Here is a 13179-nt window from a genome sequence, read left to right on the forward strand (position 1 = left end):
TTTATTTTGCTGTACATTCCTCAGGATACATTTGCTGTTCCCTGTGTTGCCTCCTACATTTTCCTGCCTCCAGCATTTTGCTCATGTGTTCTTTTTGCATAAGTCATCTTCCCCACCCTCTAACAGTCTGTGCGTATTAAGAACCACCCATTCCTCAGGCCCATACAAACCTAAAAATATCACTTTCTCCTTCTATTCGAATTATATTTCATTACTGCCTTTCTTGTGGGATTTATTATTTTATTCATTATTCAGTCTATAGACATACACTAAGAAGCTACTACCCACCAAGGTTTGTGTTCTTTTATCTGAACTAGATTGTAAATTCTTTGGAAGGAGAATCAGCTCATCATTGTATTTCCATATTCAGTAAACATTTTTGAATGAACGAAGGAAGGAAGGACTGAATGAGTAAGCATATGAATTGCTGACCACCCAGATTGCTGGAACCTTCTCTCCTCCCCAGTGCTAGGGCCAGGATGCTTAGTTCTTGGCTTTCTGCACTTCTCTTTCAAACTTACTATCATCTTTACCTATTTTCTCTTTGCTTGTCTTTCTAATGGGAAGAGACCCATTTTTAATCTCAGACTAGCCTTTCCACTCATCTTCTGTCTAGAAACTATCTCTTAATTTCCCTGGGATCTTAATTGAGCAATAATCTCTCTTCCTCTGTCTTTAGCCATTCTGTTGGGTCCTTCTGCTCAGCATATAAACAGGATCAGTGTTTTAAATCTTTAAACCCCGTTTCCTTCTTGCCTGCCTGCTCCTACCTGCCTCTCCATTTTTACCTCATGTTACTTGCACCCTTAAAACTCTGTTCTAGCCATATTGAAATATCTGACCCTCTCTTGGTTCATTTCTCTTTCTTACATTTATATGATCTTTCTTTTGATTGAATATCCTCTCATTCTTTGCCTCCAAGTCTCAGCTAAAGCATTTCCTCTGGGAAGTCTTCTAAGACTCCTGTCACAGAAGAGCTGGTCATTTTTCCCTTCTATAACTTCACCTAGTATCAGATGTATTGTAATTATCTGTTGGCAGATCTACCTCCCCCAAGTGATTGTGGGGTCCTTGTGGGCAGGTTCAAGATTCTATTAATAATATGTGTATCCCTAGTGGCTGGTTATAGGAGGTCCTAAAAGCTTTAGTTGAATAGATGAATGAATGAACAAATGAGATTGACCATCTTATTTTCTATAGCTGCTGCACTATGCCCAGGAAAAACCCTATGACAGTCTGCGCCAATGGGTGTGTTCCTCCTGTAGAAGCCCTGGCAGGGACAGCATGACCTTGGCAAAGCTGTGTCATGTATTGAATAGGAAATCAACTACCTTTCCTGTTTATGTAGCATGCTGGCCAAAGGAAAGATGGCTGTGTGTGGTGAAGGCAGCAAATGAAAAGACCTTCTGTGCAAGGAATGCTCCTCTCTTCCATTTCATTTCACAGGAGGTACCTCCTTGGAATGTAAACCCTAATTCAAGGAGGACTAAAACCGATCTTGCTCACAAGGGCAGAGACAAGTAGATGGTTGTGAAAATCTTTATTCCAGTGTCAGAACCTTTTGCTAAAGCAAACAAGAAAAAGAAAACACCTCACGATTACCCATCTTGGCTATAAATTCTTTCTACTAATCTTTGGAAATAAGAACTAGGGAAAAAATATTTTAAATTATCTAGCAAAACCCATTCATGTTGCCCACCCGAATTCAGTTTTAAAGATGAAGAATCGGAGTACAGAGTAGTGGGAGGTAATCTGTCGAAGGTCTCACAACCAGTAATTGGCAAAACCAGGACCTGAGCTCAGGTTTCCTGATATTTCACCCAATACCTTTTCAACTTTATTATGCTAAGTATATGCATACATAGAAAAAGTACATGAAGAGGGAAAGGGACGACTGCAACCGCTGGAATGTATTATGGTTCTGTAAAATAGTTTAATGGCTTGAATATGCTTCCAGATATTACTGTATTTGTCATTTCCTTACATTGATCCATGACCTGGTGTCAGTCTTTCCTGGCATTGAAAATATCTTAGTTGAAGATAACTATTTCATGTCTTGGTTCTTTAGCTACAAAATGCATGGTTCCACTTTTGGAGGGATCATGGAGATCAGGCACAATATTAATGAGAGTCACAGTGTTTGGTAATGAATCTGCCAAATTGCCATCACGTAGCTGTTATGGAGTGTGAAGGGTCTGAAATTTTACCATACTTGTGGTTTCACAAGTTAGCTCCATGGTTGGTGACAGAAGACATGAAACTCATGGGTTAGGATCAAAGGACTTGATCACTCATGACAATGGCAGGGACCAGAGTATCAGCATTGGCGCTCATTTCCTAAACCCCACTTCCCACAGGTGGAAGGCCACAAAGAAGACCAGGTGACCTCTGCCCTCACTGTGGGCTGGTGTGATAGAGGAGGACCCCGAAGCCTAGGGAGTTTAAATCTTTTTAATAGGCAGTAAGGCTGCCTGTTCTTTCTCTAGAGAGAGATGCTATCTCTATCTCCCAAGGCTGTCTGCTATACAAACATACAGATATCCTTCAAAAGATAATCTGAAGCAAAGATAGTACTCTGCTCACAAGATATTCTGAAACAAAAGGGACCCACAGAATATTGTCTCCCACTAATAGTACCCTTCATCTCTATACTGCCTTGGCTTCTGGTGAATTTTCCTGTGAGTGTGCCTCTCCATCAACTACTCTGATTAATCTGAGTAACACAGGCTGGGACCAAATTTGTCAAGTAGCTGTATAAAGCATTTCCTTAAGGCTACTATCATCAGGACTTCAAGCACCGGAATGAGGACGTCCTGCAGCGCTAACTTGAGTTGTGCCCCCAAGGTCTCAGACCCACCTGGATTTACGAATCCTACAAACCACTCCTGTCTGCTGGAGGAAGTCAGGTGGTTTCTCATTAAATTTTTTGGCCTGAGGCATTCGTCCAGGTACAGCAGAATGTATTAGTAATTGGACAGATTCCATCTTGGCCTGCAAGGAGGAAGGAAGTCTGGGACAATTCTGTCATCCATGCCAACTCGGGCCTCCGAATTCAGACCGACCCAACTGCCTTCCAGCGCTAAAGTGGTATCATTAATCAGTTCAGTTAAAGTCGGGGGAACTTTTTTTGTGTTGTCTCTTGTAATTGAAAGATCTCCACTGTAGGCAAACTGTCCTGAGGGTGCCCATAAATAGCAAGTCAGTTCTCCCTCTGAGAATGTTCCCTGAGAAACTAAAAGTAGCCTTATTTTGGAGAGATCTTCACAGTTGCCTGAGGGCTACATGATCTAGAGGTGGTGTTTCTTTAAACATTTTCAGGTTTCTTTAAACATTTTCAGGTCTCTTTTTACCATCTCTAAGGTACAAAACATTGTGTTTTAGGTAGGAAGGGAAGTTTTTGCCTGGCTTCCACAAAGAAGCACAATCCTGGGGAAGTGACCATTGTCTACAATCACTGGGCCCGCCAAGTGGGACCGACTTCAGTCAGAGGCACAGGTTGACAGGGCCTCCCATGTGGCCTCCCGGCCAGTTAAGTTTCCAAATATACTTACAGTAATTGAGTATAATCCTTGTGTTTAGAGGAACTGCCTGAGGGAGTCAAACCTGGCCTATTTGTCCATGGCACCACCTACGTGGCATTTGCCCAACCCATCAAATTATTGAGTATTGGCTATGGCAGTGGGAGTGGTTAAGGGATCTGAAGGTACCGGCAGGTATTTTGCATGGGAAGTGCAGAAGCTGGGGCCTTCCCCTGATCTTTCTGAGATTTCTTAGTGAGGTGAAAGGAATGGTAACTAAATTAAGGTCAGAACCATCTGGTGGGGAATGGTGGACCCAGCAGCTAGTTAAATTTAAAATGCTTACAATCGTTAGGGTGAACTGCACTAGGGCATTTTCTTCCTAAGAAGGCTCTGGGGTGGGGTGGTTCTGAAAGACAGAATTCACAATTCCAGAAATTTGTTTCAAATCATCCTTCCTCACCCTTAGAACTTTCATCTAGAGGGTTTCGATGCAAGAAGGTAAAGAGTTATAAAACTACATAGATGCTTTATATCCATCCCTTTGGCTTGCATGGGCCTTGGCAAGCAGTGTACTCAACCAAATGGCCATTATCCTTATGATCTAGAACCATATCAAATCCACAAGAGAATCAGATGGTGGCACCAGAATTAAGTTTGAATTTACTGGGTCCCTTTTGTATGGCTACCACCAAGAGGGTATACCAACCAGGTTGGCCTGAGTTTGCCATTAAGGGAAAGAAAGAAGTTGTCAATGTCTAGGAATGGTCTCGAGTGGAACCCCAAGTTTTCAGAATAGATCTACATAATACACTCTGCCCCTTTCTTCCAAATTATTACCCAGGAAATGTCTGAAAGAAGATGATTCCTTTCTGGGGACAGCTACATTTAGTGACAAACTCCCTTGCTAAAGTATATGGACAAGGAGATGAGACAGGTAGTCATAAATCTTTTGGGGTTGTTTTTTGAGAAGGCCATTCCAACACTCCACAATACAGGATGTCTATGGGTGGTAGAGAGAGTGAAAGGCCCATCAAATACCTTGACAACCAGCCCATTATTGAGTGTTTTTTGCAATAAAGGTCATATATTTTCAGACTCTGGAAAACCGAAAACATGGGACACCCAGGTGGCTCAGTTGGTTAAGCATCTGCCTTCGGCTCAGGTCATGATCCCAGGGTCCTGGGGTCAAGTCCCATATCAGACTCCTTGCTCAGTGCCTGCTTCTCCCTCTGCCTGCCACTCCCCGTGTTTGTGCTTGCTCTCTCTCTCTCTCTCTCTCTGACAAGTAAATAAATAAAATCTTAAAAAAAAAACCAAAAAACTGAAAACATGACACAGATTCATTTGAAGGGCCACAATGGTGTGACCAGAGTTAGCTGATGGGCCTGAACAGTAACACAGGAATCTGTAAAAGTGTCAGCAGTGGAGAAGAATCACCAAGAGCCCCAAGAAGGAATAAAAGGTACAATGTAGTCAGTGTGCAAGGAGCAGATGGAGTCCATGTGCGTATGGTGTGGCCCCCTTCACCTTGACAAACAGGTTGACCTTTGACAAGAGTCACCAATCTAACATGCAATAGTAACCTTGGCTTCAGAAAAAGTGTGCTTTGTGTTCAGTCTATGATGGCAGATGTACGGCCATATCTAGTAAGAACATGGGTCTCAGCAGAAGTAGTAGCAGTCGGAGTGGTGCAGGCTCCACCAGCAGCTTGATTCTATTTAGTCTCATAAAGAAGACCTTACTGTGAGTTTCTACATAAATGACCCAGATGGTTGACCAATAGCTAGGTCATTGGCAATAGCCCAAGAGTGAACAAAAATAAAACAGGTTCATCAAAGGGAATAGTGGTCAAAAGTGTAAGAACAGCCTTGAGTCCTGCCCATTGAGGTTAGTGACCATGCCAACTTTTAGTTCTGCATTGATGGCATTGAGATTGAAGTATCACAGCATCACAGGGAACACCATTTGGTTTTAGCTTAGCTGAGCCATCAAGGAACCAGGCCCAGTCATTTAGGGGAACCTCTGAACATTGAAGATTCTATTGACCTAATGGCTTTGCTTTAGGCAGTATAATGGGAAATAAAATTTCCCCAGGAAAAATGTGAAGCCAAATCCTGCCTGGGCCAGGCTGGCTGCATTCTTGAATATACCATTTCCATTTGACAAGTGAGGCTTGTTGTGTCCTTCATACTTGGTTAGTTGTTGAGTCTGAGTCAACTCAGCCCAGAATGGGATTATCAGTCTGGAGAGTTAAAAGCCCTCCATAAGTCAGGTGTTCAGTGTCAACAAGAGCCCAGTAGCAAGCTAATAGCTGCTTTTCAAATGGGATATAGCCAGTAGCCTTGTCAGGGAAATGATGAGTCCAGAACCACAGGGATGTTTCTAGGTGGAGGCTTCCAGTAGGCAAAATCATCAGTCACAGAGACTTGTAGCTCAGAGGGGCCATTAAGGTCATTCAGCCCTGCTTGGGATGGGCTCAAGAGGTGGTTGGATAGTAATTTATGTGTTTCCCTTCCACTACTTTACATGCAGCTCTTCCTGATCAGAAAAACTCCTTCTGGCACTTAAGAAACTAGGAAATATAAGCATATAACATCAGTTCTTATTGTAGTCTTAGATGTGGAAGCAGCAACAGCAGTACATTGAATTGGTCCAATGGGCACTGCCCATAAAGTCACATTACCTTCCCTTCCCCACTGTAGGCCCTGCCAATCCTTATTAGTAGAATCCTGATACCCCCACCCTTCTGGGATTGGTAGGATGGTAAATTGGTTTCCTGTATCCAACAGAACCATAAAAGCTTGAGTCCTTCTCCTCCTTAAAACTGCCCAGCATACTCAAATGGATGTATGTAACCATTGGAAACAAAGTGATGTTGGCCACACCCCTAATCATACTTTCTCTTAAAGTAGCTTAGGCTAGAGGGAAAAGGAGAGATCAGGGGCATGGAGGGAGAGAATGACTTTGTGCCAGTAAATACATCTTTTGCATTCACTTTCACGTTAGAGTATTGTTGTGGTGGCTCACGGATCAATCAAATGAACTTCTGATGTTTTGGGTCTGCCTAAAGCTCTGTATCAGAAGATGAGACCCACATCTGACACCATCTATTTCAACTTTGGATACCTCTTTACTCAGAAGTGACAATCAGATTGTTTTTTGGCATGGGCTGTGAGATTCCCATTCTTTGCCTGAGTGGAGCTTGATTCTTCAAGTGGCACTTTTTTTTAAGGAGTCCACCTTAATCTGGGGCATTTGCAGCAACCTTGTCATGATGACATCTCTTAAGTTTTCACCTGATTTGACATAAGATCTAGAAGAGTTTTCTAGGGCTAATCATAAGAATTGATCTAGATTCCTTTGGGTAAGATGAGTTACCTTCATCAGCATTGTAAACTCAATCCAGGGCAGTAAGAGCCAATATATGTAGTAGTCAGTAACTCATCTGTGATTTCCTATGAGAGTTTGTCTAGCCTGTGGCACAGTATGTGGGTAAGGTAGCTGAGTTTAAAGGGACAAGAATGGGTTGGACAAATTCAATAGCTATTTGACATCCAGGTCCTTTCTCATCTAACAAAGAGGAGTAACAGGAAGAATGGGGTGGTCAAGTAAGTAGTCGAGTTCAGGTAAGGTCTGGACTTATCTGACCTGGAGAGATACCAGATATTTACTAGGTATTTTCTCTGAGTTCACTCATTGTGAGGAAAGAATTTTGATGGGAGAACTAAGCTAAGGAGACAAAAAGAGTGGATGCAGAGGGGCAGAATCTGGAATCAAAGATCAAAAACCCAAAGGGAACTTGATATGTGTGGACACAGATTGGGAAAAAGCCAGAAGTACCGAGAAATACTGTCTTTATGGGCCAGTGGGTGTCAAACTATCTTTGAGGAACAGGTTCAAGATAATCATCTCTCATTTGGTCTTCTGAAATAGAGTCTTAGCTAGTTTCCCGGACTCCAAGGCTCTTCCCCTGCCAATTCCTTCTCCATGTGGCTGCCAGAGTTCCATTTATGAAATACAAATCTGATTATGTCAAGACACTGCTTGAAAACCCTTCTTTGGGCTCCCTCTGCAAAAGGAGAGTCTAAACTCTTTTGCATGTCATTTAACGTCCTTCACAAGCAGGACACAGTCTGCTTTGCAACCTCATCTCTATGTCTCTGCAACATGTACCCAATGTTCTAGCCACACAGAATTATATGTTTTTCCCCAAATACACCATCCTCTTTCATGCCAGTTTGCCTTCATTTGCTTACCTTGAATGACCTTGTCTTTGCCTGGAAAACTACTAGGTTCAAGCCCAGCAGTCTTCCCCTCTATACAGCTCTCTAATCAGCAGGCTGTGCTCCCATAGGATCATATGCACATTGATTATGATGCCCGGTTAGTACAGTGTCTGTGCCTTTGCTGTCCACCAGACTGTGAGCTTCTTGAGGGATCTTGTCTTATTGATTATGGTAGCCCCACTGCCTGCTACAGTCCTTGGCATATAGTAGGCACTTATTCAATATTTGTTGAATGCATTAATATCTTTATGATGCACCAAATTGTTTCCTTAGAGCAGTAAATATTTCATTTTATCATGTTAAAAATTAGATGAGGGCCCAAGACTCTGGATTATTATGAATAATAATACCAATCCATCAAGTATAATATTAATGACTTTATATTAGATATCCATTTTTCATTTCCAAAGCAATCAGCAGTAACTGCTGTAATTAAGCACTCTAATCTTTAAGGTTATTAAGTGTGAAATTAAGCTGAAGTCATCCAAGGGACAGCAGGTGAACATTGTTTTAGGAAATGAATGTTTGTGTATGGTTTTTTTTAAAGAGACACATAGGTCATAGTATATTAACTGCATTTTTTTCTATAATACTCTTACTATGCTCCCAAATACAGCACATCTCCCCTGACCCACACACACATACATGCCAACCTTTCTCTTCACCTACTGCCTACAAAATGAATATCCAAAGGAAATAGAGATTTTGTGTCAAGTTACCCATACTACAAAAGATACTTAAGGGAGCACTATTTGAAATGTTTTCTGAAACCCTTCACAAAACATACTTCTTGAGAACTTGGTACCATATTGAATCTCTAAAGGGTGCACAGTATTTATTCAGTCTGAAGGGCAACTGACATGGCCACACTCTAGAAAAGGACAGTAAATGGAAAACCTTGTCACTTTGGAGGAGTATCTTAGTTTCTCAGTATCTTAGGCATTAGGTGGCCATTTTGTAAAAAATCTTTGACTCTTCACGCTAAGTATTATGCAAGTGGAATTAAGAACATTTTAGCATCCTGTAACAACCCTTCTGGTGGTAACACATTGACCTTTAAGGTGCCCTGACACTAAACCACAAGTATATGTAGGAAGAAAACCAAAAGTGCTCATCTCTTACATTGATCAACATGATGCAGTAGTACCCATTCTGCCACTAGTGAAGCTTTATTTCACTTACATATTTAGACTGGAAATGATCCTTTAGTATATATGGAAGACATTACCAATCAGTCATGACATTTTCCCACTGAGCATGGGAAAGCAAGCTATTAACAAGAAATCAGAATTGGCTTTTGAGAAAGTATAAAGTATACATTTTCTATTTTTATTCTAGTGCATAAGAATACATTTTCAAATAAGAAAATAAGTCCTAATTACTGTGAAGAAAATCCAACAAATACTAATTGGGTATTGGAACATATTTTGAACATGGACTCATTCAATGTCTATTTCAACCCTCTTCTAGCTTGTTGTCTTCCATTAAATAGTCTGGATAGCTAAAAGTTAATTCCGTACTCCCTTGCAATTAGAATGCAGCCATGTGACCTAGGTGCCACCAATCATTTGGCCCTGGAGGAGACTTGAATATTAAAATGAGAAACTTGAGGCTGTGACTTTCAAAAGACAATAGTTCTTTTTTTTTTTTTTTTTTTAAGATTTACTTATTTATTTTAGGGGGAGGGCAGAGGGAGAGGAAGAGAGAGAGAGAATCTCCAGCTGACTCTCGGCTGAGAAAGGAGCCCAACCTGGGGCTCAATCCCATGACCCTGAGATCATGACTGAGCCAAAATCAAGAGTCAGATGCTCAACTGATTGAGCCACCCAGGCGCCCCTAGAAGGAAATAGTTCTGATATGCACAGTTGAGTTAGAAGCTGGTTCTTCTATATTTGCTGTGGTAGAGGTTGTGGTGTTCATATGTAAGCATGCTCAGTGCTAAGTTTGGGGCATTGGTTGCATTGGTTTATTAGAACAGTCTATGGCATGAACTGGGCATTTTTCCTACCCTCATTGTTCCTGGCTAGGTAATAGCCAAGCCTGCATCTCTAGCCCTCCTGGAGATTTATGAACTACCAAAAATCCCTTTTGTTTCAACAAATCAGAGTGTTCTCTACTGTTTAAACCAAGAATTCTGCATGTGTTTTTGTGAGCCAGTCACATACATATTCTCTCCCTGTTCTTTGGTATATTATAGAAACAGAGATCCACAGTAAACACAAGAAGAAAAAAAAAAAACAACATGTCATTGAAATTGTGGAGTTTAAATGGAAAAAGCATAGGGAGATATGGGAAATAATGGGGTCAAAGTTTGTAGCTATGGCCCTGCCCTAATCTCCTATCCCAAATACTCATCAGACTGTTTACAACTGAGAACAAGAGGGAAAAACAATTGAGCAACTTGCTTCAGTGTGAGCATTGCTGGCTGGGTCGCTTCTGAAAATAGAGAGGAGCTCTGAGCTTTATTTTTTATCCATTAAGTGTCAAAGGATCTAACATTAATATTCATGAGCATGTATAATAGAACAATAGAGCAGTTTCATGCAAAGGGAAATTAGATTCTGCATGATAACTATGTAATATACACACTTCTCAGCTGTAATACAACATCATGTCCTCAACTCTGACTCAGATAGGAAACAGTTAAGGAGACTTACAGCTCTTCTCTGATTACGAATTAGCTCAAGCACAACATACATGGGAAAATAAATAATATATGTAATGCCTTTGTTGAACTGTTCATTGCACTTTACATAAAGATTTACTTTATTCCTTTTCTATTTCATGGAATTAATTTATTTTAATTAATGTATACCCTATGCACTCTAGGCTATATAACTGGGACACAGGGTGCTAAACTTATCTGGAGAAGACTATAAATAGTAGATGCAAAAATTATGTGTAGAATTCTATACACCTTTGAAATATGAGATCCAGCTTTCATGAACTATCTGACCACATGCAAATAATGGAGTGTAATAGCCTTCACATAAAAATTCTGTTAAACTCCCTAAAAGGATAATGTGTTCACCAATTTTAACAAATCTGCCTGTCCATCTATCTGTTTCTCAACATAGAAAGCACAGTGTGCTGGAAAGAACACAGGCTTTGAAATCAAATAGAACTGTGTTTGAGTTCCAGGGCTGCCATTTACTAGCTCTGTGCCAACGATCATGTTACTTAATTTCTCTGCACATCATTGCATAATGGAAGAAATAATACCTACTTTACAGGGTTTAGATGTTAACATTATTTCTTTTCCCTTTTCCCCTAATTGCTACTCTCACCTCTGGTCCCTCAGACTTTCTAGAAAATAAACATTCATTTCATTAATCTATTAACCAATTTTAAAAAGTAAATATTTATATGCATGCATATGTTTATTTATATGTATAGATACATGACACCCTAAAGATAAACTCATACTTAAAAATACATTTATAACTAGGAAACATCTACTAAGAACATTATTGATTTTGCTCCTGCTTGTCATCTGACTTCACAGAGTAATGATTTTATTAGATTAAGTAAGAACCTGAGATTTTTTACTCAGAGACCATATTGAATTACTCTGGACACTGCCTAGGAAATGTAAAACCGTAAGAATTAAGTGATATTTTGAAACTCAAAAAGGTTATCTGTGATTAACAGACAAATTAGGCTATAATCTTGTAAAGAGAGCTCAGCTCAAATAAATAGACATTTTTCATTAATAATGGGATTTTAAATAATCCTGGTTAATTAATAGTTTTATATAGGTCTGATTATCAGTTTAACAACATGACACACATTTGGACATATATGGGATATGTAATGCTTTTATTGAACTGTTTCTAGCATTCTATTTTAACAATTAGACATTATCCTTCCTTAGAGAAAGAGTATATTAGGGAAAAATAAAAGAATATACTTGAGTGTTGTAAGTTAGGTTAGTTATAGTCATTAGGGGACAGAACTAGATTGAGTAGTAGATAGAAAGACAGGGATATATGTGAACATACACAGTTTTCAGTTTTATAATTTTTACTTAATTCTTTTTTTCTTTTTAGATTCCCATTCTCTGCTGGTGATCTCCATCTTGTCATCTATTTTTGTGCATCCTAATGGCAAGTATTTTAAAGTCTTTCTCGTAACTATAATATCTGGATGTTCTGTGGATCGGTTTCTATCATCACTTTTTTTCCTGTTGATTTGGACTCTTTGATCTTGTCACCTGGTATGCCTGGCATGTTTTTTTATTATCATCATTATTACATGGTGGACAACATCTATGAGAGTAGTAGAGAGAATTTCAGGCTCTGAATGATTTTATGTTCCCGTAGAGAATATTTACTTTAGATTTTGGCAGGCAGGCAGAGTAAGGGCAGATCACCTTAATCCAGGCTGATAGGAAACAGGTAGGAAGCTGTGTTTCAGTCTTCCTAAGGACCGGTCGATTTCCATTCATCCTCACTTCTAGCATGTAGCCTTTCAGGAATCTCGACTGATAGTCTGGGGGTGTTTACTAGGGCCTTTCCTCCTTTGTGGACCCAAACTCTAGTTTTTGTCTCCCCACTTCCATGAAACTCTAAAAGCTCTGCTCAGCTTCTCAGTCTCAACAACTCTCTCCATCTCTGCCACTCTGTTGATCTTCCCAGCCTCCCAGGTATGAATACTTTAAGGGCAAAGTAACACCAAATGTTGGGCTCCTTATTCTACACATTCCTTCTCTCTAGGATCTTGGACTCTCAAGTCTTCCTACACAGCTAGTTCTGTGATGCCTTCAAAGAGCTCACTTCCATTTTTTCCCCAGATTTTCTAGTTGTTTTCAGTGGGAAAGTTGGTCTGAAACAAGTTAATCCAACCTAACTGGAAGGTACCTATGCTTCTGTATGTATTTATTGATATATAGGCAACCCTTGCTAATACAGAATTTGATGAACCCATTTTCAAATTAAATGTGGTTTAAAAGTAATAAAAAGTACATTTAAAAATATATATACAGAAAATATTTCAAGTGTTTTCATAGTAGAAGAGGTTGTTGGTGCCATATAGAAAGCAACATAACCTACATAATATTGCTGTAACATGGGATCATTCTCTACCTTCAAAAAACTATCTAAACATTCTTTCTCCTATAAACAGCCTCTTCTGAGTCCTAAGTATAGCCAGGCAAATAGTGAAGGCAAGAGGAAGCTAAAGAAGGAGCTTCCAATACCAGAGCTAGGATTAGGATGCTGAATGAATTAGGGGAGGAGAGAAAGGGACAAAAGGACACATGAAACTAGAGTTACATCTCTGCCCTACTTGCTTCCTGTTTTGGTATGTTCAAAAAGGCTCAGCTAAGAAATACCAATAACAGACGTTTAAATAGAGTAACTGTTGGCATTTGT

The 13179-nt window shown here is 40.0% G+C and overlaps 1 long non-coding RNA gene across 1 annotated transcript in view; it reads left to right on the top strand.

The window, feature by feature from the left end:
* Window positions 1-11914, top strand: part of LOC118528545 (uncharacterized) — a 288557-nt gene extending 276643 nt beyond the window's left edge. The window contains exon 4 of the long non-coding RNA XR_013445650.1: window positions 11857-11914. This is a non-coding gene — a long non-coding RNA (uncharacterized LOC118528545). The remainder of the gene's footprint in view (window positions 1-11856) is intronic.
* Window positions 11915-13179: the final 1265 nt, after the last annotated feature.

The sequence above is a fragment of the Halichoerus grypus genome, chromosome 2 (genome assembly GCF_964656455.1).
Source record: "Halichoerus grypus chromosome 2, mHalGry1.hap1.1, whole genome shotgun sequence".
NCBI lineage: Eukaryota > Metazoa > Chordata > Mammalia > Carnivora > Phocidae > Halichoerus > Halichoerus grypus.